Source organism: Ambystoma mexicanum, chromosome 5p, assembly GCF_040938575.1.
Source record: "Ambystoma mexicanum isolate Mex_15411 chromosome 5p, UKY_AmexF1_1, whole genome shotgun sequence".
NCBI classification, from domain to species: Eukaryota; Metazoa; Chordata; class Amphibia; order Caudata; family Ambystomatidae; genus Ambystoma; species Ambystoma mexicanum.
In genome coordinates this window covers 1,362,521,235-1,362,548,737 of record NC_090930.1, presented here as the reverse complement: position 1 = coordinate 1,362,548,737, position 27,503 = coordinate 1,362,521,235, and the positions used below count along the sequence as shown (strand labels likewise).

At 45.9% G+C, this 27,503-nt stretch overlaps 1 protein-coding gene across 1 annotated transcript in view; it reads left to right on the top strand.

The window, feature by feature from the left end:
• Nucleotides 1-27,503, top strand: part of DNAH5 (dynein axonemal heavy chain 5) — a 4,235,244-nt gene that overhangs the window by 1,580,468 nt on the left and 2,627,273 nt on the right. The gene's annotated exons all lie outside the window — the stretch shown is intronic.

The window sequence follows — 27,503 nt, the reverse complement described above, 5'->3', positions numbered from 1 at the left end:
CCATTCAAAGAATTTAAAAAAGAAATGAATTACTGTCTGTTGTTTTTCTTTGCGCACCTATTGGCCTGCAATGAATGATTATTAAGTTAAATACTGAACAATTCTTTTGATAAATAATGAGAGGAAACACTGTGATTTCCGTCTGAATGTATGTGTACAAATCTGTAAAAACCTAAACCAGGGAGCCTTTTTTTAGAATCAAGCTACAGGAGAAGTAATTGGGGATGAAGTGTTAACGGCTGGGTTTGGTATTGGGGATCTTACACTGCATAAGGAAGGTGCTCCCCCCAAAAAAGTGCTCTTTAAGTCCTTTCTGAATTGTATGAGGGTAGATGCTTGTCTAATGTTGATTCGTCTGAGGTTCCTTAGCTGCGGGCCGTAGAGATAGAAAGCCTGCTACCTGCTTTTTTTTCTTTAAAAAGGTCAATCTGCCCAAGTTCTGGCTTCTTGTGGAGTGTTGGCCTCCAGAGATGATGAACTTGCAAACCAGGTAGGAGGGAGCATGTAAGATGACAGTTTTTTAAATGATGCGGTGAGAGTCTACTGGTGGAAACACTCTCGTGCCTGTGACCCGTGCAGCAGCAGCCTTTTAGCCCTCATTTCTACTTGTAATACGAGCCGCCTGAGGCTCTTACATCCACGGACTTCCTACACGCTTCCTGGAGGAGGCGTGTCCTACATCACGTGACTTGGTGCAACTTGAAAGGCCGGAGGCTGCCACCCTTGTGGCTGTAAGCCCGGTGGAAATAAGCCCACTGGCTGTTATACGGCTGTTGTACGCTGGTGGCGTGTAAGTGGGCGGGAGACTGCGGAGGCGTTGCCTCTTTGATCCCAGCCCGCGGCGAGTCCTGTTTGTACCGGGACCCGCTCTGACGCTCCAGCGCCTCAGAGGACCAACTTCAGTTCGGCCACCATCTACCACCAAATGACGCTAACAGCAGAAGGACCTCAGACTAGAAAGAAAACTCTCCAACATCGTCGCATGCTCAATCCATGGACAGGGATGAAATCAACAGCCAGCACAAAGGTAAGCAAAACTGCTGGCCGAGTCTTGCTTGCATCTCTTACCCTACCAGCTGCTCTATCCGAGGCCCATTCAGAACAGCCCTCTGTCTGTCAACTACCTAATACATGTCATAAAGCTTTGAGACACGAATGCACAATCGAAGATCGACCTCCTAGGCGCTCCTGTTCCAAAGACCACATCTTAAATACCAACTTAGCCACTGTCACTGCAGTAAACCTACTTGTGAAGCAAATTCATCAGGGAAGGCACGGGCAACTAGTACACTCACTGAGTCAAGATTCTCTTGACGCCACTAGTAACGATGTTCTAGAAGTTCCCGTGCCGGCTACCTCTCCTTCCGTCCCTGTTGTCACTTTGCTGCCTCTTCAACCAACCAACAATAGGGGCGAAGACACGGCAGCTCAGCCTGCCAGTGCTCCTCTTGTCGTGACAGCGCATTCTATGCTGAGCTTAGCTGCGGCCACAGCACACTTAATCTCGGACACGATTTGTGACCCCTCGAATCATCTAGCTCCAACAGCGCCTGACGCACCAGCTTCCCAAACCCGGCAGCACTTCATGGTGAGCGACGACGAACTTTTAAATCTGCTAAATGATGAGGCAGCGCCACGCTCTTCATCTTGCACACACGCTGTGAATCCAACAGCTCTATCTACACAGGAAAAATCTTCGACAACGGTCTCAACAAAAAACCTGCTTTAAACTCTACACCCCTCAAGACCTGCATCTAGCCTTTTTATCTCTTTGCCCTCACCCAACTTGGCAGCGATGTCTGCTAAACGCTCAACAGAGCACCCAGGTCAAGGAAACTGTAGTAGCTATGCATGCCAAGCCCCTGAAGATCAAGAAACGCTGAGACCTCCGAATGGACTTCACCCAACCTCGTCTTTACCAGTAACAACACACAAGCGATCCAGCTTGGAGTGTAGTACGCTTGCTAGAGCAAGACGCCTACAACGAATTGCAGAACTAAAGTCAAACCTTCAACAACTGTTACCACTACAAGACCAACAAACTGCCCAAGCAAGCACTCCATCTTCTACAAACAAGTCTTCCCATGGCGAAACTTTACAATCTACTTTACCTCGAACCCTGTCACCTATTAATTCGAAGTTTCATCTGGATTGTTCCACTTCATCTTCAAATGAACAAGACGCCACCTTAGCAAACACCTTGCACGCAAGCACCCTATCTGAAGTCATCATGCAAATCCACAACAACGTCCTTGCAGCATCTGCTGTTGCTTTGGCGCCCTTTACCAAACTATATGAAACTCTACAAGGCCAAATATCTGACCAAGGTGCTATGATTCAGACTCTGGTCAAACAAGTAGACAAATTCGATCGCTTTACAGGCTTTCTCCAAACGCAAATCGAAAAAAATGCTGACCAGACAACAAGATGGCAAGAGCGGCTTGGTGACTTGGCCGCCAGACACCACTGCCAAAACGACACACTTACAGAAGGCCTGCTAGACGCAGTGAAATGGATGAGGAAAAACGTCAACTCGAACTCCACATTGCATGCAACACCATCGTGTTCAAAATGTTCCCCTTCGGTCTTAAAGGATATCGGACACCAGCCCGACGAGCTAATCCTTATGACAACTAATGCAAACGCCCTTTCAAAACCTGACATCTTTGCCGTTGCTCCAACCCAATTGGCGCAACCTACTCATGAGCAACAGAGCGATCAACTAAGACACACTTGTCATACAAACCCTCTAGGAAAAGATGCCTCTCTCCTGACGAGTCTTGCAGCAAACTCTGAGGAATCACTTGCTCCAGTGAGTTTCCGACCTTCCTCATTTAATATTTTTAGCGCTCCTGCTAAAACAATTGCTATAGCGAATTCAACTAAGAAAGGCTCAACTACCGACAAACAGAAACGTTCTGAAGGCGGTCAAAAGGAATCCCAACAAAAAAAAATACACGTCATACTGTAAAAAAATTTATAAGAACTCTGACCACTCCAAAAAAAACTGGTTTGTTTGAACGTAAAAATGTTCATCAACAACCAACCTCTTCACAAACCCAAGTACCTGCCTGGCCAAAAGATCAGAACAAAGTCATGCCTAAACAAACAGCAAAACGCCGACGCATAGACGCGATTATTGAGAGTCCGGTTCGCTCTGCAAATGAATCTTCCGTAGACCTATGCGATCTCTCTACATATTTAACTGGAAGTGAAATAAACAACTTCTCCTCTTATGAAGCCACGCCAGCAAAGGTTGCTAACAACCTGGCATCAAAACAAACTTCAGCGAATGAAAAACCGCACAATCGACGTCCTTGCGACATTCCAAAAAAGGATTTTTCAAATGCTGAAAAGACTTTGCCTGTTTCTGTCAGCTCAAGATTAAATCCAAAGCTAACAATAAACGAGAGAAAAATCGATTCACACTTTCGTTCTAGAGCACATGGTGACATGTCAAAACTTGCAGCAACCCCATGGAAACTCCGACTTCAAAACATTTTATCTGACGAACACGAATTAAACTTAAATAGAGCTAACGTTCTAAAACTGTTTACCTGTGTTCCTCAACTTCGGTCCATAAAGACAGACGACATCAAAATCGTTGAATATGCAACAGAAAAATCCACCGATCAAGTGCTCCTACATTTAACCTCTTGTACTGCAAAAAACATCTTACTGCAAGCTGCTGAAGAGTTACTAGTGTTTGGTTTTGACATTTCCTTGGAACCAGATCTGACAAATCAAAACCGAAACCCGACCAGGAAGCACAACGCAAATAAACCTGAAAGAAATATCAGTCGAACGCCCTTACGGAAATCATTATCGCTTCCATCTAGATCTCGACAAGAGCTGGTTCTCAAAACAAGAAACGATGGAGGCAGACAAGAAGTCAGCAGAAGAAACGACCAAAACCACTGACAATGAGCAACACAGACACAGCTCTGTCTGATCTCCTGGAATACCCGTGGTTTTACGCACCTGTTCAATGATTTTGTAGAACCTTCAGATGAGGTTTTCATGATCTGCCTCCAAGAAACATGGCTTCGCGAAGCACCATCTAAAGACGGATTCAGTGTTTTTTTGAACCCTGCGAAAAAAAACTCCAAAGGCCGCCCTTTCTCAGGCCTACTAACTCTGGTTAAAATCTATAACTGGATGACCCCAATTGTTACAATAAATCCGAATCCCTTTGTGCAAGGAACGATTATCCGATGTGACACGAAAATTCCAAAGACCCACAGCCATTTACTTCAACAGCTATTGGAACCCAGCAAAGATCTCCACCACAAACTTTATTGTTTCAGTCACAACTCTAATTGACGATGCCTTCCTTAATTTTACTGACCTATCGGTAATTATATGCGGCGACTTGAACTGCAGCTGGTTTCAATTCAATCCTCACAACATGGAGAACAACCCCATACCTGAAGCCGAAGTATCTGAACGAGGCAAATTGTGGTCTCGAGCACTTGCCTCACGAAACTGTCAGATGGTCAACGGAAACACAAAGGGCGACCAACCCTGCAACACAACCTGGAAGCGACTCCAATGCAGGAAAACCCTGGACTATATTTGGGCCTCTCGAAATATATTCGAAAGGGTGGAATCACTCGAGGTAATCCCGAAGTCCGCTAGTGACCACGACATGCTATGTTTATTATTACATCACGAGACCCACTTTCTGTCTGAGACTTATGAAATACCTCTGTCGATAAACGCTGCTGGAAATCGGCTTAAAACCAACGGGCCGAAAATCCTGAAACTAGTCTCCGACCTTGATGATTCTAATGACGTTGAATATGTTCCCCTGCTGGCCGCGTTCCTGCCAAAACACTCAAATTTAAGATTCTATGGCAACACTACAAAACATCTTTACAGCAATAAAATAGTTGCAGCAAAAAAATCATTAAGGAAAGACATACGGCTGATAAGAAAGTCCAAACACGATCAAAACGACATACAAAAGGAGATAAAAACGCGTCGCCAGGCCTACAGAAACTGGCTTAAATCTCACTCTGCGATCATCGAACAAGACAGAGCTGAAATTATGTTAAAATTAATAATCACCAAAAATTCTCGTAACATATGGGCTATACTAAATAAAGGAATAACAAAAACCAACCCAAACATGTCAAATGAAATTCCTAGCGCGAAGTGGGTCGACTATTTTACAAAGGCATATGAACAGCCGCTCCAAGACACCCAAGACTTTTTCTCTGCCTCCTCCAAAGCCTGGGAAATAACACCCTCACAGGAAGACCTGGCACTAGCAATTGGAAACCTAAAGAACTCAAGTGCAGCCGGACCTGATCACATCTCCAACATTACATTAAAAAAACACAACCATCATTGGGCCAAATTTATGGAAACTCTATTTCGACAAATTTCAAAGTCTAGAAAAACGCCTGCATCATGGGCCAAGGCCATAGTGCTACCAATCTATAAGAAAGGAAGTCGAGATGAGCCTTCGAATTATCGGCCTATTGCCCTGCTGGACACGATGGGGAAAATATTCGGATCGTTTCTTCGCTTGAAACTGACGGCTTGGGCTGCCAAAGAAAAACAAACAGACTGTCGACAAACAGGTTTCGTCGAACAAGTCGGTGTTGATGTAAATCTCACCCTGTTATCCATTTTAAAACTAGAAGCCCTAAAAGCGAAAAAAAAAATCTTTTTTGCATTTGTCGACCTCAGACAAGCGTTTGATGCAATAAACCGCGGCAAACTTTGGTCTAAATTACGAGGGTGGAACTGCCCAGCACAACTTCTTGACCCCCTTATAGCGTTGCACACTAATACAACAATACAAGTGAAGGTGAACTCTCAAGGTACACTCACAGAGCCGATTCCCACGCATAAAGGGGTCAAGCAAGGTTGTCCCCTTGCTGCTGAATTATTCAAACTTTTCATTTCTGACTTACCGCACTGGCTTGAAACTGTTCACTGTTTCTCTCCAAAAATAAACGGATCCTCCATTAAATGTCTCGTATATGCCGACGACATCGTGTTGATCGACCTAACTCAGATTGGCCTACAACATCTATTACTTAGTTTGAACAAGTACTTAGAGGCCAACGACCTGCAACTAAATACAGACAAAACAAAGATCATGTGTATTGGAAAAAGTTTATCGAGAAAAGATAACAACTTTAAATGGGTAATTGAAAAAGCAGAATTAAACATCGTATCATCTATTAGATACCTGGGCATCCTGGTTAACAATTCCATCTGTGAATCTGCATGGACAAGCGATCTTCTAGAAAGAGCAGACAAATTAGGTCGCCAAGGAGCCAAAATCAACAAAGACTTTGGAAAATTTTCAATAGCCCCACTCCTAACATTCTACCTGCAGAAATGTATTCCCTCCATAACTTTTGGTGGGGCGACAGGCTGGAACATCAAGCATTCCCTGTGGCAACAACTCGAAGGGAGGTTCTGGAGACGAGCTCTGAGTCTTCCAAAATATATTTCAACTGTAGCTCTGAGATACGAATTGACGCAGAACTCTCTCTACGTGACAATACTATGGCAATCCCTATCATTTATGAGGAAAATACTACTTGGTTCACAAATTCCAGCATATGGAATTTTTGCAAAGGAGTCTGAATATTCACAATCAAACATACTTCAAACATGGAAGCGTAAAATAAAAACCATCATGGAAGCCGCTAACATCTCTATAGACGAGCTGATCAATCGACCTCAGCACGCAAAAAAAAAACTCGAAACCTGGGACTGGATATCAACTCACAAGCTTCGTGTAACTCGGAAAGCCACTCTCCCAGACTTGACGAGTATGCTGAAATTACACTCCCCCCCGAAGTATCTCACAACGTGTCCATCTCTTTACCACAGGAATCAATTCCTGAAATTCAGACTAAATGTTCTGAACAACAGAGAATCATTATGTCAACGTCGATCTAAAGTCACTCCCTCAGATAAATGCAGGTTTTGCAACTCTGGCGAAGTGGAATCACTAAAACATCTAATAACATCCTGTACAGAGCTTACCATTACCCGAGAACTACACCTGCACTCTTACAAACCCATTTTATATGACGCAGATGAGTGGTGGGAAACAGTTGCGGCCGGGCAAAACATCAAACTCACATGCAGTATAATAAACTTCCTAGACGCAATCCTGACCACAGATCAAACCTGAGGACACGAGACAAGACCTCATTATGCGTGAGGAAAAAGGATAAAGAAATAAAGGAAGTGGAAACGACAATGTCAACTTAGCTTTACTTGGTGTATAACAGCCAAAGTGGGAAACTCTTGTAACAAAAGTTTGATACATGTATTAAACTGTGGTTTTACAATAAAATAAAAAAAAATAAAAAAATGATGCAGCTGGTCTTGAAAGCAATACGTGCTTGTAGGGGCCACCAACGTAGTACAACCAAATGCCGGTGTAATGTGGGCAACTTTGTGAAGGCAGCTGAGGTTGGCAGCGGTGTGGAGGATGCTTCCCATTGGTGCCAGGGGAGATGTAGGTATTCCTGGTCTCGGGGGGATAGCTCAGGAGCAACGTGCTTGCCTTGGAAAGACAACGCAGAGCAACACAGGTTTGAACCCCAGTCCGCGCTTGGAAACCTCTGGGTATTAAGCGCATTATAAATAACCAGTTATAATTACAAGAAAGGACAAGGGCCTGTGCAGTGTACCAATGAAACTATGTTTGATTGTTTCCCGTTACTGTCCATCAAATATTTTTGGTAGATGTTTTAATATTTGAATGTATGCAAATTAACAATTTATTTTATTATTTACTTAAGTTTCAAGTTTGTTTTGGAATAAAATTATCCATCAAAACAATACAGCAATTTACAATTCATACAAAATAAAATGTGCAAAAGATACTATTTTAAAATTAGTGATGACAATTAAAAAGAGAGATGATGGGGGGCATGGCCTGACTGGAGGCTGATGGAGATGTAAATGAAAATTAGGGGATTAAAAATCTTGAGATCGTGAGTGAGGGAGAAGCGGAACATCTCCGGGGTGGATGCAGACCCACAGCCTCATACTGCGGCTTCAGTGAGCGGCAAAATGACGGCCGCAACAAGGAGAGCGGGTTGGGGGCCGGCCCAGCCATGTCTGACCGCAACAGCCCCGGTCGTGACGAGGGGTCCTGTGTCTGCTGCGGTGACCGAGAAGGAGTGGCGCCACTTGTCGAGTTCCCCAGGAGGGGGTATGGGGATCCTCTCCCTTACAACCGCGACGAGACGAGCCACATTAGCGGGACGTGGGCCGCTGTGCAACCGGGCTTGGAGGAGCAGCACCTTGCCTCCCGTCTCCTAGGGGGAAGCGAAGGTACTAGCGGCACCCCCCTCCCCGCCCAGCAGCTAGCAGAGACCTGCCAATCGCGGGAACGAACACCTGCAGTAGGGCAGAGGACCAGAGACGTCTTTATGGGAGAGCAAAAGGGGCACTTGCCCCGGGCCCCCACCTTGGAGGGGCCCCACAAAGCTGCCTGATCTTTTAAAGTCAGTTTCCATTGTTGAGCAGACATAAATAGCACATGTTGGGATATTTTATGGCATGCTGCTGAGGTTAAACCTATTGACTGTCTTTTGTTGACGAGAACTTTCTGCTCTGATTAATTCATCCTCTAATGCTTTCTTTGTTCACTGTAGTATACATAATTTGTGCAATCACTATAGCACCTTTCTGTGGGGACCCACTTGATCCTGTGCAAGAGCCGAAGTTTAAATGCATTTTGATAAATTAGAGAGCTACAATGGTTCAGAAGATAGCTCAGTGTGTTAATAACTCATTGCAGAAATGTCTGTGTTCATATGCAAGATTTCAAAACCAGTTCCAGCAAGGGCGACTCAGACTTTCCTATGTCTCAAGTCGATAAACCTGCATGTATATTTACTTTGTTTTGTAGCACAGCAGGTGCTATTATCGGCAATGAAACTGCACCAGATAACAGTTGCTATAAAAACGAAAGGCATCAGCATGGAAATCAGAATTCGGTTTCTTCAGATGGGTGGTTGTAAAATCTAGGCAGCCACCCCTAATGATGAACACAAGTGTTCGTCTGGAGCGGTGATTAGGTAACCATATTCAAGACTGTGAAACCAAAGCATTTATTCTTGCGTCCTGGCTTTGTTAGCAGATGATGCAGTGATCCTGGACACATCATCTTATATCACTGACAGCACTGTGTGCTGCCTTCTGTGAAATAAGGTTTGCCATGACACATGCTGGTGGCATTGTATAGCCCATTACCTGATCTTTCCTTTTAAATAGGCCATTTGAGTGGGAGGGGTTCTACACAGAAGAAAGCCACCAGATATTGCAAGCCTCTGGCAAGCACGTTTTAAGGTCTGCTCATTTGACACAAAAACGGTTTGCTTTTTTGTACAATTCAAAGGTTTATCTGCACGTTTATAAATAACAATTTCACAAGCCGGTGTTTTTAGCGTATTTAAAGCTTTAAGATACAAAAGAGAAACCCAGATAAAAATCTTTTAAGATCACATCAATTAGACTGCTGATACTTTAATGCTTTCCTTGATGATGGAGACAATGGGTCTCATTACGTGTCCGGAGGTATCTGTGCTGGTAAAACCGGCAGCTGCCGCCGGACTCGTGATGAATTACTGCCGCCTGACTTACCGGAATAAATAGGGCATTACAGCGCTGGCAGTCCGTTAATTCAGTCGGCGGCAATTGTTACTCCCCATTCGAGTCCCGTAGGACTCCATGGGAATGGGGAGGACGGAAGCATCGGCAATGTGAGCAACAGTGCCAGTGCTTCCGTCAAAGTCTGCTGACGGGTGGCGTTCTGCCCGCCAGGGTCAGACCTGGCGGGCGAAACGGAACCCGCCAGCAGACTCTTCGTGTGCCAGTCTGGAAACAAGAGTGCCGGTAAGCTTACCAGCACCGTTGTTTCCGGACCGGCAAACCTGCAATGAGGCCCAATGAAACTAGAATCATCGTCATTTTGCATAATAAGCTTCTATAAAACTTGTTTTTTAAAAAGCTGTCAAGTTGGGTTATGCGATTTGTGTACTTTCCATGTCACTTTTATAAAATTGCATTGTCTTAGTTCATGGTAAGAATTGGAAAAGAAAATGGCAGAATTTGCAGTATGGGCCCGAATCCCAGTATCACTGCCTAACCAATGTGTGATGTCTCTCTTCAGAGTGAATATCGTTCTCAGGGTATGGTCTTCAAAACAGCCTCACACTTGGTTTCAATGGCTACAGTGTTACTTCCCGTATAATAGTAGTACGCATTTATATATTGCACACCACAACCTCTTGTTTCTTTGCTCTCCAATGGTAACACTACTTGAAACATATGCCCTTTTAATTTCAGTCTGAGACCTTCCTAGAAACTTCTAATCTTCATTCACTATCTATGCTACCATATGTGATATGATATGATATGATATGATAGGTTATTTATAACACGCTTAATACTGAGAGGTTTCTAAGTGCGGACCCGGGGATCGAACCTGTGGTGCTCCTTGTTGTCTTGCTTTCACGGCGAGCATGTTGCCCCTGAGCTATCCATCCTTCTTTTTGCTTCCAATTGGTCTCCTGTATCCATGCTTAAACACTTTTGCATTATGTGTGGTGGCTAATCTGAGTTGTCTATTCAGGATTATATGCACCTTTTTCATATGATCTGTGTCCTGCACTCATACTATGGCCAGTATACCTTCATTGCCGCTGCTAGTGATGAAAACTGTCCTGTACCTATGGTACAACACAAGTACCCTTATCGTGTGCTGTTAATGTTGTCCTTGAAATGCTACTTCCTTATCATTCTGATTACAGCAAGAATAAAGAGGGTAATTGGACTGAAAGGGAGAACCTATGCTTATTTTGGCAGCATATCAAGCTATGAGAGATCGCGATGGAGGCGGGGTGACCAGATATTCAGACCCCCTTAATTCGTTTTTGTTCAGTGGAAGGGGGCCCCACAGATGTTCATGTCCCGGTCCTCAAAAGTGCTTAAGATGGCCCTGCAGAGGACTGAGGTGCAGCCTCAATACAAGGAGCCGTACTGGTGGAAATACGGGGTAAGTCTCCCTCGTTGGTGGAACGGAGAGCTCTCTCTATATTAGAAGGCCTGGGACTCGTGGTGGTAAATGAATGAAAAGGAGAGAGCAGAGACGTTGCCAAGCAGATGGATCCAGGAGGTTCATGCCTAACAGAAGTAGGGGATCACCATTTTTGTGGGCGGTCCTTGTCTCTGATGTTCACCCTGCATGCATGACTCCCAGAGAATACGAGACTGATAGATATGCTAGGAGTCTGAAGTGAGATTGCCCACCATACATTACGTTCTGACTGCCAACGGCACAGCTGAGTGTGAAATAACCCTGCAGGGAAGATTGGCCCCAGCGCTCTGAGCCAACTCCAACATTGGACAGCTCCCCCTTCGATGTCCTACCCAGTGTCCTCTGCTCCGAAGTCTACTTCATTTCGCAAATAAGAGAGGTGACAAGACCACATTAGCAGGATTGCAGTGTGGCGTGCAGGGAGAGAAAACACTGGGTCTTACACGGTTTTGCAGCTGGTGACGAATTAATCAACCCCAGAGTGGTCAAAAGGGGTAATTTTCCTGCACTCTCAGTTTATAGCAGAACCCCATCCATCTTCCCCCACCTCAACCCATTCATGAACAAGATGAAGTCAGAGAAAGCTAAGGACAAGCCAGTGAAATCTATTAAAGAGATGCTCCAGTAGTCTTAACCGACATCTGAGCCACCCCCCCGGGGTAGAGGAAGATGCGCAGCCTGCCACGCCAGGAGATATCTTCTGCTTATTTCAGCCCATACAAAAGGAAATCAGGATTTGGAGGGATACATCAGGGGGCTGTTCCTAGAGATATTGAGGGGCAATGAAGTCGATCTTACTTTGGACTGCACACACAGAGACTGCACTCCAACTTTCAAACATAACAAAATCTTCTCCCGGATGTCTTGACAAGAGTTCATTTTATCAAGACCAAAGAATTAACCTTCCAGAAAACCAGGGAACAACGCAGTCTGGAATATAAAGGGGACTCTCTCCAATTGTTTCAGGATCTCTCTCAAGGGACAATCCAAAGGCGCATGCTCATGCGGCCTCTAACCAACTGGCTTGGATATAAAGGGGTTCACAATAGGTGGGGATACCCCTTTCGCATCATGTTTCAACTGGATGGAGTCCAACATTAATTTACTTCCCTCCAAGCAGCAGTGGAGACTCTTAAAATACCGGAAGCGGACTTACACCTGCCAGACGATAGCTCCCAAGGTCCCTCTGTGCCCACCTGGGCCCAGTCCCAATCGAGGAAAAGCAGAAGGAAGGAGTGTGCAGCCCTCAATGGACAGATGGGAGAGAAGCTTGAACTCAGAGGCCCCTACTTGAGGCTCACTTCAGGCGACAGGGTGACTTGGTCAAGTGGGGCATCAGCGAGGAACTCAGGATTTTGGAGGAAGAGGCGGATATAGAGGTGCAGAGGCTGTGTTTTGCCCATTGGAAAGTGAACTTACGCATCTATAAGGGCACTAGGAGAATAGATAGGCCCGATGGTCACCCCAAACAGGGTTGTTAAGGTTGTGAGTTATTTTTTCTTGGTTTCTTTTATTTTTTATGTTACGGTGCAGTGCAAGAGAGGGCAACACAGAGAAAACACTAGATGCCAAATAGTAGAATGCCGCGAATGGAAGCTGATGATGCGCTAAGGGAAGAGCTTGGAAATAGGGAGAGCAAGGGCAATGAGGGGTTCTAAGCAATGGCCAGGGGCTATAGGCCTAATGTGGATGACTGATGTGAAGATTGTATCAGGGGCTGAATTTGCAGAGGAAAAGGAAAAGTGTGTAGAGCTGAAAGCCGACATAGCCCTAATTCAGGAGACCCACCTTTTATAGCGAGACTGGCAGCGGCTACGGTCCTGTTGGTTTCCCCACCAATATTTTGCTTCTTCCACCCAGAAAAAAGGGAGGGGGGGTCGCAATCCTTATAGCCGACTCCCTTCACTTTGAACAGAGAAAAGTCTTAAAGAATCCCCTGGGAAGCTACATTGGGCTGACCCTACGATTGGCGGGCAGGGATTTCACCTTAGTGTCGGTATATGGCCCTAATCAACACCAAGATCAGTTCTACACTTACCTATTCCCGCATATTGCGCAATTTCAGAGGGGAGAACTGGTGGTGGGTGGGGACATTAATGTGGTTCTAGATGGGATGGTTGATGGGACAGGACCACTGCCTCCCACTGAGGTGGCCAAAGCAGTTTCTCTCAAAAAAGCTGTGGGGGACATGTACCTGGTGGATATATGGATACACCTACACCCTAATCAGCGGGACTACAGGTATTTCTCATACATCCACCAAAGTTACTCCAGAATCGATTTGTTCTTGCTGCCAAGGCCCCTCCTCCCAGGAATATCTCCCGCCACCATAGAAGTAGCACTGGTATCCGACAACTCTCCCATTACTTTGCAACTAGATAGGTATGGGCTGGTGGGGGGTAGGAAATCTATGGGATGGAAGTTGAATGACTCTTTATTAGCGGACCAAGCAATATGTGCCACCATCACAGAGAGGATCACCCAATATTTCCAAGAGAACCTTACATGAGAGGTATCGGTTACCGGGGTATGGGAGGCTTTAAAGCCAATGCTGAGGGGGGAACTGATCAGCTTAGCATCGGCTCGTAAAAAAAATCCTTACAGCCCACCGGGTCCGGGCAGAGGGGATAGTCGAGGATTGGTAAGCTCAGTATAAGCTGGACAGAGCAAGGAGAACGGACATGCAGTTGCAGGTGGCGAGGGCGGAATTAAAAGCATCATGGGCGGATAACATCTCCCATAACCTGCTTAGGACGAAACATTTCTATTGCAGCACCTCAAATAAGGCGTTCTGTGTGTTAGTTTATAAGCTCCGGGCCCAGAGAAACAGCTCTACAATTGTGGTGGCTAAGGGACAACCGAGACCAGCTACACGAGGAGGAACCAGCTAAAATTGACATATTGACACAGTATTACACTGAACTATATGCCACAGACCTTCACAATGGCCCACAGCAGGATGTGTTTCTGCTGGATTCCCTCCTCCCCCAAATATCGGAAGCACACAAGCAGACATTAGAAACACCCATAACAACAGAGGAGGTCACACAAGCTATTCGCGCCCTCCCCTAGAAATTAAACTCCAGGCATGTATGGGTTCACGGCCCTGTTTTACAAAAAGTTCTCAGAAGTCCTTGCTCCCCATATGGCAGAAGTGTTTAATTCCTTCATAGAGACTGGGGAAGCAACACTAATATTGCTTAATAAACCTGGAAAAGACCCTACATTATGCTCTTCTTACCGTCCTATAGCAGTCTTAAACTACAATGCCTGCATATTCTCAAAAATACTGGCTACACGCTTGGCAGTGGTACTCCGCAGAATAGTGGCAGCAGACTAGACAGGTTTTGTTCCTGGGCGCCAAACATTTGACAACATTCGTCTGACGGTGGATATCTCGGCCTAGGCGCGCTAACATAAGTAGTTGCTAGCTCTATCAACTTCTTGCAATCGATGCTGAAAAAGCGTTCGATCGGGTAGATTGGGGATACTTATCCAAGGTACTCATAGGGTTTGGGTTTGGGCCGCGGTTTAATAAACTTGTTTTGGCTAATTTTGTCCTCCCCTCTACCCGGATTAAGTTAACTGGGGTCCTGTCGAAAACTGTGAAGTTGCGAAGAGGGATCCATCATGGGCATCCGTTGTCCCCCCTCCTCTTCACCCTAGCAGTGGAGCCATTGGCCTGTTTAGTGCGCTCCTCGAGGGATATTTTCGAAGTGGAAGTGGCGGGCTACTACCATAAAATGGCGTTCTATGCCGATAATCTCCTTTTTTTACATGCGGGACTTTCTAAAATCGTTACCTCATATCATTTCATTGTTAGACAGATTTGGGGAGGTCTCAGGCTTCAAGATGAACTATTCGAAATCAACGATTCTCAACATAACGGAATAACAGGAGACGGTGGAGCGCCTGAAGTCCAACTTTCCATTCTCGTGGGCTTCCGATTCCATGAAAAATGTGGGAGTTTACCTCACAGCGAATTATACTGACTTATATGCCGTGAATATTTTGCCGCTGTTTGCTCGGGCCAAGCAAGATTTGGTGAGATGAGGCGCCTCCAAAATCTCACGGTTGGGCAAAATAACGGCAATTAAAATTACCCTATTGCCAAGATTGTTATACACATTTCAAGCGTTACCAATTTGGATCCGAGGGCAGCACTGAAAGAACTGCAGACAAATATTTTTAGATTCATATGGTCAGGCATATGCTTATGACAGGGTAGGGAGGGACTGGCGCTACCCGACATAGAAAGCTATCTCTTTGCTGCTCAAATTGCGCCCATCCTAGAGAGTCAAGCTATGGAGAATAACCCGAAGCACTGGGTCACCATTGAAGAGGAGGCCCTGGGATCCCCCATACATCACTGCTGCTTGTTCTCCCCGAGAGTGAGGAGAATGGATGGGCAAGGGCTATCAACATCAAACACTACACTGGAGTACTGGGACAAAGCTGCACAGCGATATGCTATGACTACCTTCCCCTCTCCTATGACATTAATATGGGGAAATAGCGAGTTCCCCCTGGGATTATGTAGGAGGTGGGTTCTTCAGTGGTCTAAGATGGGCTGAACAGACTGGAGCAGTTGTTTAGGGATAACCTTCCTCTCACATTTGACCAATGCAGACTGACTTTTCTGATCTACGACACAGATAGTTTTGGATATATCCGATTGAGACTTTGGGTATCCCGATCAAATGTAACAACCAAGGGGAAGCGTGACACAACCATCTTTGGATCTCTTTTCATAGGAGACCCACCAGCAGCAAAACTTGCATCCCTATATTCTATATAAGGTGTGAAATTTCAGTAGATTTAAAGCCCCACATGGACACATCACTAAATGGGATGAGGACGTGGGTAGGCCCGTTGATGAGATAACATGGTACAATATCTGGACAAGGGCGGGTAAGGTATCTCAGGCGGTTCAGCTTAAGGAAAACTGTTTTAGAATACTGTGCCGGTGGTACCTGACAACAGAACGGTTGCACAAAATTAACCTGCAACTCTCCCCCTCAATGCTGGCGGTGTGGGACGTCCCATGCCTCCTTCATTCATGTGTGGTGGGTATGGCCCCAAATCCAACGGTTCTGGAAAAAAGCGGTTGCCCAAATTAAGGAGATCTGTGGATTCAAACTTAAACTTGACCCCTTGGTGATGTTATTGGGCAACGAAGACTCCCAGGGCCGTTACAAGCTAGGTGCCAGAGGCTCTCGTTTGATCACCCACTTCTTAGTGGTGGCAAGACTGGTGATAGCAAAGCACTGGAAGAGCCAGGAAGAGCCAGACATTAGGTAATGGTGGGCACGAGTTAGGTATGTAGCCGCCATGAGCAAAATCGATCGGGCAATGCAGGAGCGGTTGCCGCAATTCCTAGCGGACTGGTCCCCATTAATCACATATGTGAGTGAGCATAATAGCCCCAATATCCATCATAGGCCCATGAGATGGCATCATTTTCACTGCTATAAGATGCAGAACGCGCCTTACACCGCAAGTAGATATCACCAGAAGCCACTGAAAGTTGCATTTGTATGAGTTATGCATGTGTCATTATTGATGTGTATTTTTTGCACCATTCCTTATATTTTTTTTATTTTCTCTACATTTCTATAGTTTCAGTGCAAGGCAATTATCTTGTGTTTATGGTCGGTTATGATACACCAGGAGTACTACTGGAAGCAAGTTGTGGAATTATATCTTCTTTTCTGTATAAAACCAATGTATAATGTACTGGCTGCTGGTGCATAGGGAAAAGTGTTTAATAAAGTTTAAATGTTAAAAAGAAAAAGAGGTCATTCCTTATTTTTACAGCTTGCCTGAGGTACGTTAATAGGATCCAACCAATTAAAGGAGAGTCCGCCTTTAGTAAATAGCATAGTGCTGGGCGAGACTGGGAAAATCCTGCTTCTAATCGATTGTGTACTCCCACAGTTTCCTCATCTTTGATATACCGATAACCTGCTTGCAGTCTCGGAAATGTTGTTGACAGCAGAGGGCACTGTGTAACATGGATTCAATGTCCCTCAATGGCTTCTATCCCTGTGCTCGGACATGACGTCGATAATGGTATGAATAGCACGCACTGCGCCCGTTGCCTCGGTTCCATTTTTCCAAATGCGCAAATCCGGTTTTACTCCCGACATCCAGTCATGACTGCTGGACATGCCCTTTGATGGGTCCAATTTTTTTGGGGCCAAAAGCTGACAACAACGTGGAAAAGCTCCAGGCTTTCAAAGCGGCTGAAAAATCTTTAGGTGCAGCCATTCACCAACCGCAGCAACATCACCCACCTACACAGGCTTGGAGAGGTTGTTCCTTTCACTATTGCTCTTCTTTTGGCCAAAGTGGAAGAGGCCAAGCTATCCAGAGAGGACAGAGATGATTCACACACTGGGGGAAAGATGCAAATGGCCACCTCCTCATTGTCCTCTGCCACAGCCCCAAAACCTCTTTGAGCACTTTGATCACTGGATGCTGGTGGGAGGCAGTTTGACCTAGCATCTGCCGGAATGGCAATGCATTACTTCAGATGCATGGGCCCTCCAGACTGTGGCTCAAGGGTACTGCCTCCCATTTCTAAAAAGACTTTCCATATTCTCCCTCGAGCAAGCAATATATTCGGGAACCAGATCCTTTCCTTCTACAGGAGATTCTTTCCCTGTTGGAAAAAGGTGCAGTGAAAAGTCTACCTATAGCGGAACAATACCAAGGTTGTTACTCCACCTATTTTCTGTTTCCCAAGAAAGGCAGAGTACTGCCACCCTCCTTGACCCTTTAACATATTCCTCAGGAAGGACAGATAGAAGATGTTCACTCTTTCGAAGATCCTACATGCCTTTCAGCTCCCAAATTGGATGGTGTCACTTGATCTTCAGGATTCTTAGTTTCATGTGCCTACACATCTCAAACACAGAAAGTACCTGAGGTTCCCAATTGACAGTTCTCACTTATAGTTTTGAGTACTGTCTTTCGGACTGAACTCCGCCCGAGTGTCTTCACCAAGTTGATGGTGGCAGCGAATCTAAGGAGGGGTGGGATTCACATCTTTCCCTACCTAGATGATTGGCTGATCAGAGCTCCCAAACAGGCTCTGAAACATCTCAACAGCTCCTGCCACTGTCTCGACAAACTGTGCTTCTCCCTCAACTTCAAGCAGTCCCAGGTGACACCTTCCCAAAAGCTGCAATTCATTGGAGCAGTCTTGAACTCTTCCTCTGGGTAGGCTTCACCTTCCGAATTGAGGGCTCAACATATCTTGCCGATGGTTGCAAGATTCCAGACCGCCCAACATTGTACGGCATTCGATTTTCTGAGGTTGCTGTGCCTCATGACATCCTGCATTTTCCTGGTGCCAGAAGCCCACCTAAAATGAGGCTTCTCCAGTGCGCCCTCAGATCCCAATGGTTACCATTCTCTGGCAAGATAATGGTCCTTCTTCAGGTCCCGAGCACGGTCACACAGGATCTCCTGTGGTGGGCCAGCCTGCAAGGAGAATGTGATAATAGGGGAACCATTTTGGCAATCCTGGCCAGAGATAACTGTAGTCACAGATTCTTCCCTCACTGGCTGGGGATCGCACATGAGCGATCTTACGATCAGTGGGCATTGCTCCCCATCAGAATCCAGACTAAACATAAACGTTTTAGTGCTCAGGACAATCAGACTGGCGCTGCTTGCCTTTTTTGCAGTACATACATTGGAAGAACGTCCTGATAATGACGGACAACAAGTCGCCATGCATTTCCTCAACGAGAGAGGAGGTGTAGGGTCACAACCACTGTGCTGGGAGGTAATGCAGCTCTGGTTTTGGGTGCTACAAAACAGGATTTCTCTGTTGGCTGTTCACCTAGCTGGAGAGGAGAATAAGTCTGCTGAGAGATGGGGTTTCGGGCAGCAAAACGCCTGATTTTAGGGAAATCCTGCAGGAGCGGGTGGGAGGTGGTGGGTTTTGGGGGTTGGGTATGGGGAAGAACAATGGGGGATCTGGTGGTGAAAACCCCCCAAATATTTATGTTTTTAAATGCATTTTAAAGGTCTCAAGAGAAAAAGACATTTACAATGCTGGTTTTCCGAGCAATATAAAATCGGGCATTGTAAATCGATCTTTTTCTCTTGAGACCTTTAAAATTAGGTCTTTTCATATAGAACCGGTTTTCTCTGGGACCTATCCTGTCTAGTCCGGGTGTATTAGCTTTCCGATGACTGTCCGTAGCTTCTCTGCAAGGAAGGCCATAAGAATTTTGCAGTCCTGATTGACCATTGACAGCGGTCTATGTGATTCACATTTATGTGCCAGTTTAACTGGTTTTGGTATAGGAACAATTATAGACTTGCGCATACTACTTGGTAGTATCCCTTGTTCATAGGCTTCCTCAAAGGTTTCTAGCAGTCTCGGTGTCACCATGTCAATGAATTCTTTGTAGAATTCCACCGGCAGTCCATCTCCCCTGGTGGTTTCCACGTCGGCAAGGCGCTGATTACCATGCGTATCCCTCCCTCTGTAAGCAGTGCCCCCAAAGCCTCCCTCAGTGCAGTCCCCAGTCTGGGCAACGTGATCTTGGGGCCCCCGCCACGTCTTGGCTGTACAATTGCTTGTAGAACCTCCAAAATATATTATTTATCTCATGCGTAGATCTCCACAATTCTCCACACTCATCTCAGTAATCAATGTGCGCTTTGCCTCCTGATGACAAAGCCAGGCTAACAACTTCCTGGTCTGTCTCCCTGACCATGCAGAATTTCAGTATGCTTCACATAACTATATCTACCCAGTCGTTCCCATTCTTCTAAGCAGTTCTTCCTAAATGAATGGAGTTCTACTTCCATCGTTTCATCTGTCACGATATGCTTGCTAAACACGTAATCTTCACCTCTGACTTGGATAGGCTCTCCAACAGTTCCTGTTTAACTCTACCCACCTTGGCGATTGCCTCACCTCTCACTGCCACCTTGAATGCCTCCCACAGCATGCTAGTCTCCCACACTGCTCTCATTAATCCTGAAATACTCCTCCATCCTCTCTCCCCTGTGATCCCGAAAAGGTCCGTCCTGGAGAATCTCCGCCCTAAGTCTCCATGTTGGAAACAAGGGCAGAGTCATGCCTGTTGTCCAACTTGCAAACAGGGGAGAGTGGTAGGACAGTGTCCTTCCTTCCTATGTAGCCCTCACAAATTCCGCTATCCATTCCAGTCCTCTGAGGAGGTAATCTATACGTGTGTAAAGGTTGTACAGTCTCGAATAATACAAATACTCCCTAGCATCCCCATTCAACCACATCCAGACATCCACTTGTTAGGCAGAATCCTCTGCAGTTCCATTGGGGACCACTGCAAAAGGATTAAGACTACAAGAGTAAGCAGTAAACCCAATTGGTAGCAGTTTGCACCACCCAGATTTACCTGGTAGCTGTGGGTGAGCAGTCAGACTTCTCTCAAGAAGAGTAGGGCAGTATATAGAGCATACACAATAGGGCTAATAACACAGTAGAAGGAACACTCACCAGAGCTTTGTATCAAAAGTATATCATTATTATTTAAAACACACTTTAGGCAATACATTAGCACTCTAAATCAAAAGCAAGTTAAAACACAGTCAGGTAAAGTATACACACCTCCCTTGATAACTATTAGACAAGTCAGAGTTAACCTAGATGGCACTCCAATAGTTAAGTTAAAGGGAGAGAAAAAGGCAGAGCATAGAAATAAAACAGTTCCCAACACTTTTAAGAGACAACAACAAGTTAGTGAAGGCAGAGCCTACTGTAGAGCCAAAGTTCATAGGCCAGGCCCACTTTAAATGGAGCAAGGTGAAATGTGCCCAAGATCACACAGTTGCAAAATGCATTGAAGTCTTCGTAGAAATGTTCAAAAGAGGTTGGGGTGGTTCATAAGATAAAGTTAGAAGGTCTGGGGGCCAACCCAGTTGGCAAGCCAAGGATTTAAGGGTCACCTTGAGCAAACCAAAGAAAGGGAGGCCAGGTGGAACACAATACCTTTAAAATTGAGGAAGCTCCAGCGGTGGCAGTTGTTCCTGGCAGCGGGTGCAGTTCGTGGTTTCGACCAGGGGAAGAGAGGATCTCGTCGAGGAGGAAACTTTGAGTCGTTGCATTGCCCAGGGAAGAAACCAGCCGCAGAGTTCGTCGGTTAAAAGGTGCGCTCCTGGTATTTGCGGTCACAGTGGTGAAGCTTGGTTATCCGGCCGCCGGAGTGCTTGGCACGGGCGATTCGACCAAGAGATGTCCTGGAAGGCGAAATGGCAAACTGGTTGATCCCACCAGCTCAGAGGGAGAAGACTCTTCCAGCAGAAGATCTCCTCTTGTCGTCGGCAAAGTGGTGAGGTCGTTGCAGCAGGGCTCCACCAGTGGTGTCGTTGTTGCAAATGGCTCAGCTTCTTCCCTCTTCGGATTTCTTAGGTCCTGTGGCAACTTCTGAAGTTCCAGTCCCAAAGGCCCTGCTTTTATGCAGAAAACCCCCCATTCAACAGCCTAGTTGTCACTCACACATGCTAAGTGGTGAGCCGGGCGGCTCACCACTGGGCCAATCAGAATAGAGTGCGACTTGGGTTGCTAAGGCAACGCAGTCCAGGGTGCCAATTCCCCTCCCCACACATCCTGGGGAACCCAGACAGAGTGGCACCATTTGGAGGGCTTCTGTGGAGAAGCCCGCCAAAAAGTGGAACAAAGGACTCGACCTTGGTTAGAGTTACAGAGACGGACACGAACGCCATTTTAGAAAAGAGTTCTGGCAAAAAGACCCAACCGTTGATTTAATATTAAATAAATAAACCGGCGGTATCTTTAACATTGCACCAAAAAGTGGTGCGTTTAAAATCAATGGGAAAATCCCATAGGAAATATTCCAGTGGAATATTTTGCGTGGTAACCACTGCCACCAGCCAGAAACTCGACAAGGGGGGACTGGACAGTGCCCCCTTGAAAACAGACCCAGGGGCAATCGAATTAACCCCTTCCAGTACTTCCACAATATGATGGTTTGTACTGGTTCTGTTCACAATTTTGGACTAGTAAAGTCAATGGTGACTTTACATGCCCTGGGAGACAGTAGTCAGTCCCAGGGTATGGAGTCTATGTTTGGGGGTCACTATGACACCCCTGTGTTACTGCGCTGAGGGTGCTGTGTAACACATACACAAAAACAGATGATACCCTATGGAGTACAAAACAAACATAGCCCATAAGCACACAAAAAGTCAAAGACATACCTCAAATCATGCCTAAGAGTGGGAGGAAAAGAGTCTCACTCTTAGCAGGAGAAAAAAACAAACCCCAAAAAATCCAGCAAAGCTGCTGGGGGACTCACTAGGTTTGGGAAATTAGCCATATAAGAGAATTCTCCCTAACACCACTAACTCCAGATCATCTGGCAGTACCCTCAGCACTTTGGCCGGTGGCGCCGATCTGATATGTTTATGATCTGATCTATCCATTCGGGGGCCCAGTGTGCAATTGAAGTCCCCTCCTCAGATCCACATGGTGCCTCTAAAAGGGGCTAGCCTGGCATATAATGATATAAAGAAGGTTGACAAGTTGAAATTGGGGGCATATGTGTTAATTATACACACTTCCCTATTATCCATGTACCCATGTATTACGACCATCCGTCCTTCGTCTGCACTTTTATAACCTTAAAGGGCAATGTGGGTGCCACCCAAATCAATACCACTCTGGCGCAAGTCAATAGGTTGATCCATACCCTATGCCTCCCCATCGTTTCAGTATATCCTTTTGTTTCTCTGCCATGTGGTGTGACTCTTGTAGCAGGGCTATCCCCACCTTCTTACTGTGTGGGAATGTGAGCACTCCTTTGCGTTTTATGTAACTGTTCAACCCTCTAACATTCCAGGTTACTAGTCTGAGCAGTTCAGCCATCTACTCTTCTTGCTCCCTCCCGCGTTCCACTCACCGCTGTAACCTTCAGGTTAGCAATCTCAACAGCCTCAGGCCCTTCCCCTCTATGACAAACTCCCACTAATTGTGACATTTCTCCCTCTGCAGACCTCGCCCGAATACCTGTAATGCTAAGCTCCCCTCATGTTTCCTGTCCCATTCCTCTGCTTCTGCGCAAGCTGCTTTTTAACCAAAACCACAAACAACCGAACAAACCATACAAAACTACTCTGACTAATAGTCCCATTCCGTTCTGGGCAGTCCGTCATTTATCCCACCCGCTTAGGAGGCACTTGACAGGTGGATACCTTAGTATCCTAATACAAACGTAACATAGGAGCGTCACCACTAGTGTTCAACCACTTTGAAAAAAACAGTTTCTATAGACGTGTGTCGTCTGCTCAAGCTCCCTACCCGTTCTATCACTCAAGTCTGTCTAATGAGTCATTATTCAATGTGGGCCAATGCCCTTCAGCAATATGCAGCATATTGTGGGTCTGATCACGACTTTGGTGGTAATGCCGGCGGTATTACTGCCGGTGGTATTAGCCCTACTGCCGAACTCCCCAGCGCTAATAGCGATGGATCACGAGTTTGGCGGTAATGTAATTCCCCATTCCCCATTGAGCCCATTCGGGAATGCTCCATTCCCCATTGGGCTCAATGGCAAAAATTTGCGCTCTTACCGCCGGCGGATTTCCCGCCGGCGGTAATAGCGTGAATTTTAGGCGGATTTCTGACCAGCTAAGAGCTGGGGCGAAATCCGCCGAAGCCCTGATTTGGCAGACCCTTAAATCCGGAAGTAATAGCGCTACTGCCGGATTTAAGGGTTACCGCCAAAGTTGTGATTGTTCCTCCTCTGATCCATCATGGGCGCATTTTGTTAGTGTCCATCCACTGATTATCTTCCTTGGAGTTGTCGAACAAAAGATCCTTCCCATTATACAGGCATTTTTATTTGTCTGGGAACAGGAGGATTTACTTTTGACCTTGTTGTTGGTGCAGCTTTTCTTTTGTTGGAACAAACTGGTCCCTGAGTTGCAAACGCAGTTTTTATTTCTCCCCCTTCCCCGGAGAAAGCCAAAACCCTCTGTCCTTGAAGTTCAGGATTTTTTGGGATGATCAGTCTCAGTGGTTCCCCCGGGGAGGCCTTTTAGACAATGATCAGTGGGCTCTTTCCACTGTGAATCCTTGTGTTCGTGTGCCAGGGCCCCCCTCCTGTAGCAACATGTATTTAACATAAGTAGTCAGGTTCCGGCAGTCCCAGGATTCTGCTTCTCTGCGCTCTCTATCCGCATCCTCAGTCCTCTCCTCCTGCATACGCACTTTCAGCATTAATGTCTGCACAGCAGACTTGAGTTCTTGCATGATATTCGGTGCCTCTTCCACCGTCGCCCTCTGACCCTATATGCTAGTGTTTGCCCAACTTGCTGCAACAGACCCACATCACATTTCACCTCGTCGATACTTGTTTCCATGGAGGCCCACAGTGCAGCAATAGCTTTTAGTATCTGGTTGTCGGTCCCTCCCTGAACGTGTCCTTGTCCAGCCGCCTCTTTTTATTCTTCTTCTGCCGTCGAGGAGCTGCCTCCTTTTTGGCATAGGCATCCATCTTGGTTTGTTTCCCCTTCCCCTGGGGCCTCCTATCAGGTATGGGTCTCGGGGTGGGACATCGGGGTGGAACAGACTCACTGGGCCTCATTACGAGGTAGGAGGTAAGGGAAAAGCGATGCTGATAAAGGATTACCGGCATCGCTAACCGCTCCAGGCTATTACGACCTGCCTACCCGCTATTAGCGGCACCGCAAAGAACGGCGCCTCTAATAGCGGCATTGGCGCGGGCACGCGACCCCTCATGCCAGCGATAGCGGCATGGCGGAAATACGAGTACATCACAAGTTAGGCGGACATGCAAATAGCGGCATGAATCAGGCCCAAAAAGCGGATGCCGGCATGGCGGAAATACCACCATCGCGAACCACCCGTAAAGGGCCATGTGCAGTGTTCCCAACTGCCACAGCTGCACACAATCAGCACAGGTGGAGGCAATGTAGACTGGGCCAGCACAAAAGGAGCACTCCACACCCCATCCCACACCCATTCACACACCAAAATGATTCTAATACTAGTAGCAATGCTGGGGCTGGCGGACATGATTGCATTGCAACAGCAACAACAACAGGCAGCACAGAGGAGATGCAGGAGGAGAAGGAGGGCGAGACAGGCACAGCTTGCCCCACCAGTGCAGGCAGTTGTACCACAGAGGCAGCCACCAATCCCCAGAATCAGAGCCCGTCCATTCAACCTAACGCCTGAGTAGATCCACACCCTGTACCGTCTGGACCGGGATACCATCACCGCCTTTGTGGACATGATACACAGCGACATCGTCAGCCTCATAGACATCCGTACCGCCATCCCCCCTCTACTGAAGCTGGTCTCTGTGCTCCACTTCCTGGCCACAGGCACCTACCAGCACACGGTAGGGCAGATGCATGGCATATCACAACCAGTATTCTCACGCATGCTGAACCAGGTGCTCGATGCCCTCCTGAAGCATACAAGTGAACACATATCCCTGCCATGGACTGCCCAGGAGATCTCTAACACCAAAGTTTGCTTCCATTCACTGGCAGGCATCCCAAGTTGCATCGGGGCCCTCGACTGCACCCATGTGGAATTGGTGGTCCCACATGCCATGGAGGCAGTGTACCGAAAACAATACCACCCCATCAACGTGCAAATGGTATGTGACTCTAACAAGATCATCACGCATTGTTGTGCCCGATATCCCGGATCAACCCATGATTCAATGGTCCTGCGGAACTCAACAATACCACGCTACATGGAGCGACATGCCAGACAACATTCCTGGCTACTCGGTGAGTAGCATGGCGAGCACATGGCAGTGTGATGTGGGGAGTAGATTTGGGGGGGGAGGGAGATGCATACTTTTTAATTTTTTTATTTGTGTTTGGTTCATTTACAAACAAATTTGTAGAACCTTTACAAAAACAACATACAAACAGAGAACGATAAAACATTAGAATATTTGCGTAAACATCGTATAAATTTTCATCGTAATATACACACCTTTAAGAAACAGGGAGGAAATCCTATCAAGCACTTTATATCCTCTAATACTTAAAATTCAATTCAAATATCAAAGGTTTATGGGTGCCTTGCATCATACATGCCCAAAGAAATTGCATACAATCTTCATAGTCCGTATTCACAAATTTCGAGAGCCGATTGGTCCTCATTAGTTTGAAATGTGAACATTCAAGAAAGAGATGTTTCATGGACTCAATCGGCTCTTTACAAAGAGGAAAGCGACATTTTGTTACCTTTGGCTCACCATAGTTAGACCAATTAGCAGTTCTTTCTCTAGTATGGTATAAGTTCAATCTATACCTAAGGTAAGCTTGACGCGTATGGTTGTATGTGAAAGTGATTACATGGTCAAACCTGGGAGTACGTTGTTTGAGAAAGGCACCATACTCTTTGTACATTTTATAAGTTGATATACTTTCAATTATACATCTCCAATCCTGTTGAAACAACTTCTTTGTAGCAAACGCAGGACGCTGGTATACATCGTCTATCGTAATGCATAAAGAATTCAAAATGCTTTGCATATTCAAATGATTTGTCTTAAAGGACACGGAAGAGAAGGAGTTTAACAACCCATTCAAATCAGCATACAAAGAGTTTTTAGGGGGAAAGCAGATCTTTGCGTAACCAGATAGTTGACGCCATTTCCAGCGTGAAGATAATGCAACCAATCCCAACTCATGACGTAACACTGCATTGGGTATACACATTGGCAGGTGCATGGCAGATTTTAGCAGTGATCCCTGTGTAGAATCCAAGATTGAGGTAATGTCGCTTAGGCACATATCAATAGAGTAAAGGATGACAGTTTCTATTTTCAAGGTTAAAAATTGTATCATGGATATCAATGAAAATTTACAATATTTTGAGTAGATCATTTTAAGTTGGGATAATAAAGGGCGTGACTTATTATTTTTGATTAAGTCCGTCCAATATTTAATTGAATTTTGTGTGGTTAAGTTATAACCCAGGTATATCGCACTAAGGGAACAGTGAATTTTAGTTTGCATAATCTCCCATTGATATCTTTTACTATTTTGCTTAGCACCAAATTTTAGAATGATTGTTTTTGCAGGATTTGGAGTAAGATTATGTGTGACTGCAAATTCCTGAAAGAGCAATAACTTAGTTTGTAGTCCAGCTGGCGTGGGATCAAAAACTATGATGTCACCTGCAAAAGCGATCCATTTCAACCAAAGGGAGCCAATTTTCACAGAGAAAAAGTTGTTAAGGTCCCATTGCTTATCCAGGTTAGCGATGTACAGATTAAAAAAGGTTGCAGCTAGATTGCAGCCTTGCTTGAGACCTATAGACGTATTCATGTGGTCGGTTGTTCTACCGTCTGCAGAAATTTTTATTTTGTATGAAGTATTAGTGTGGAGTTTGATA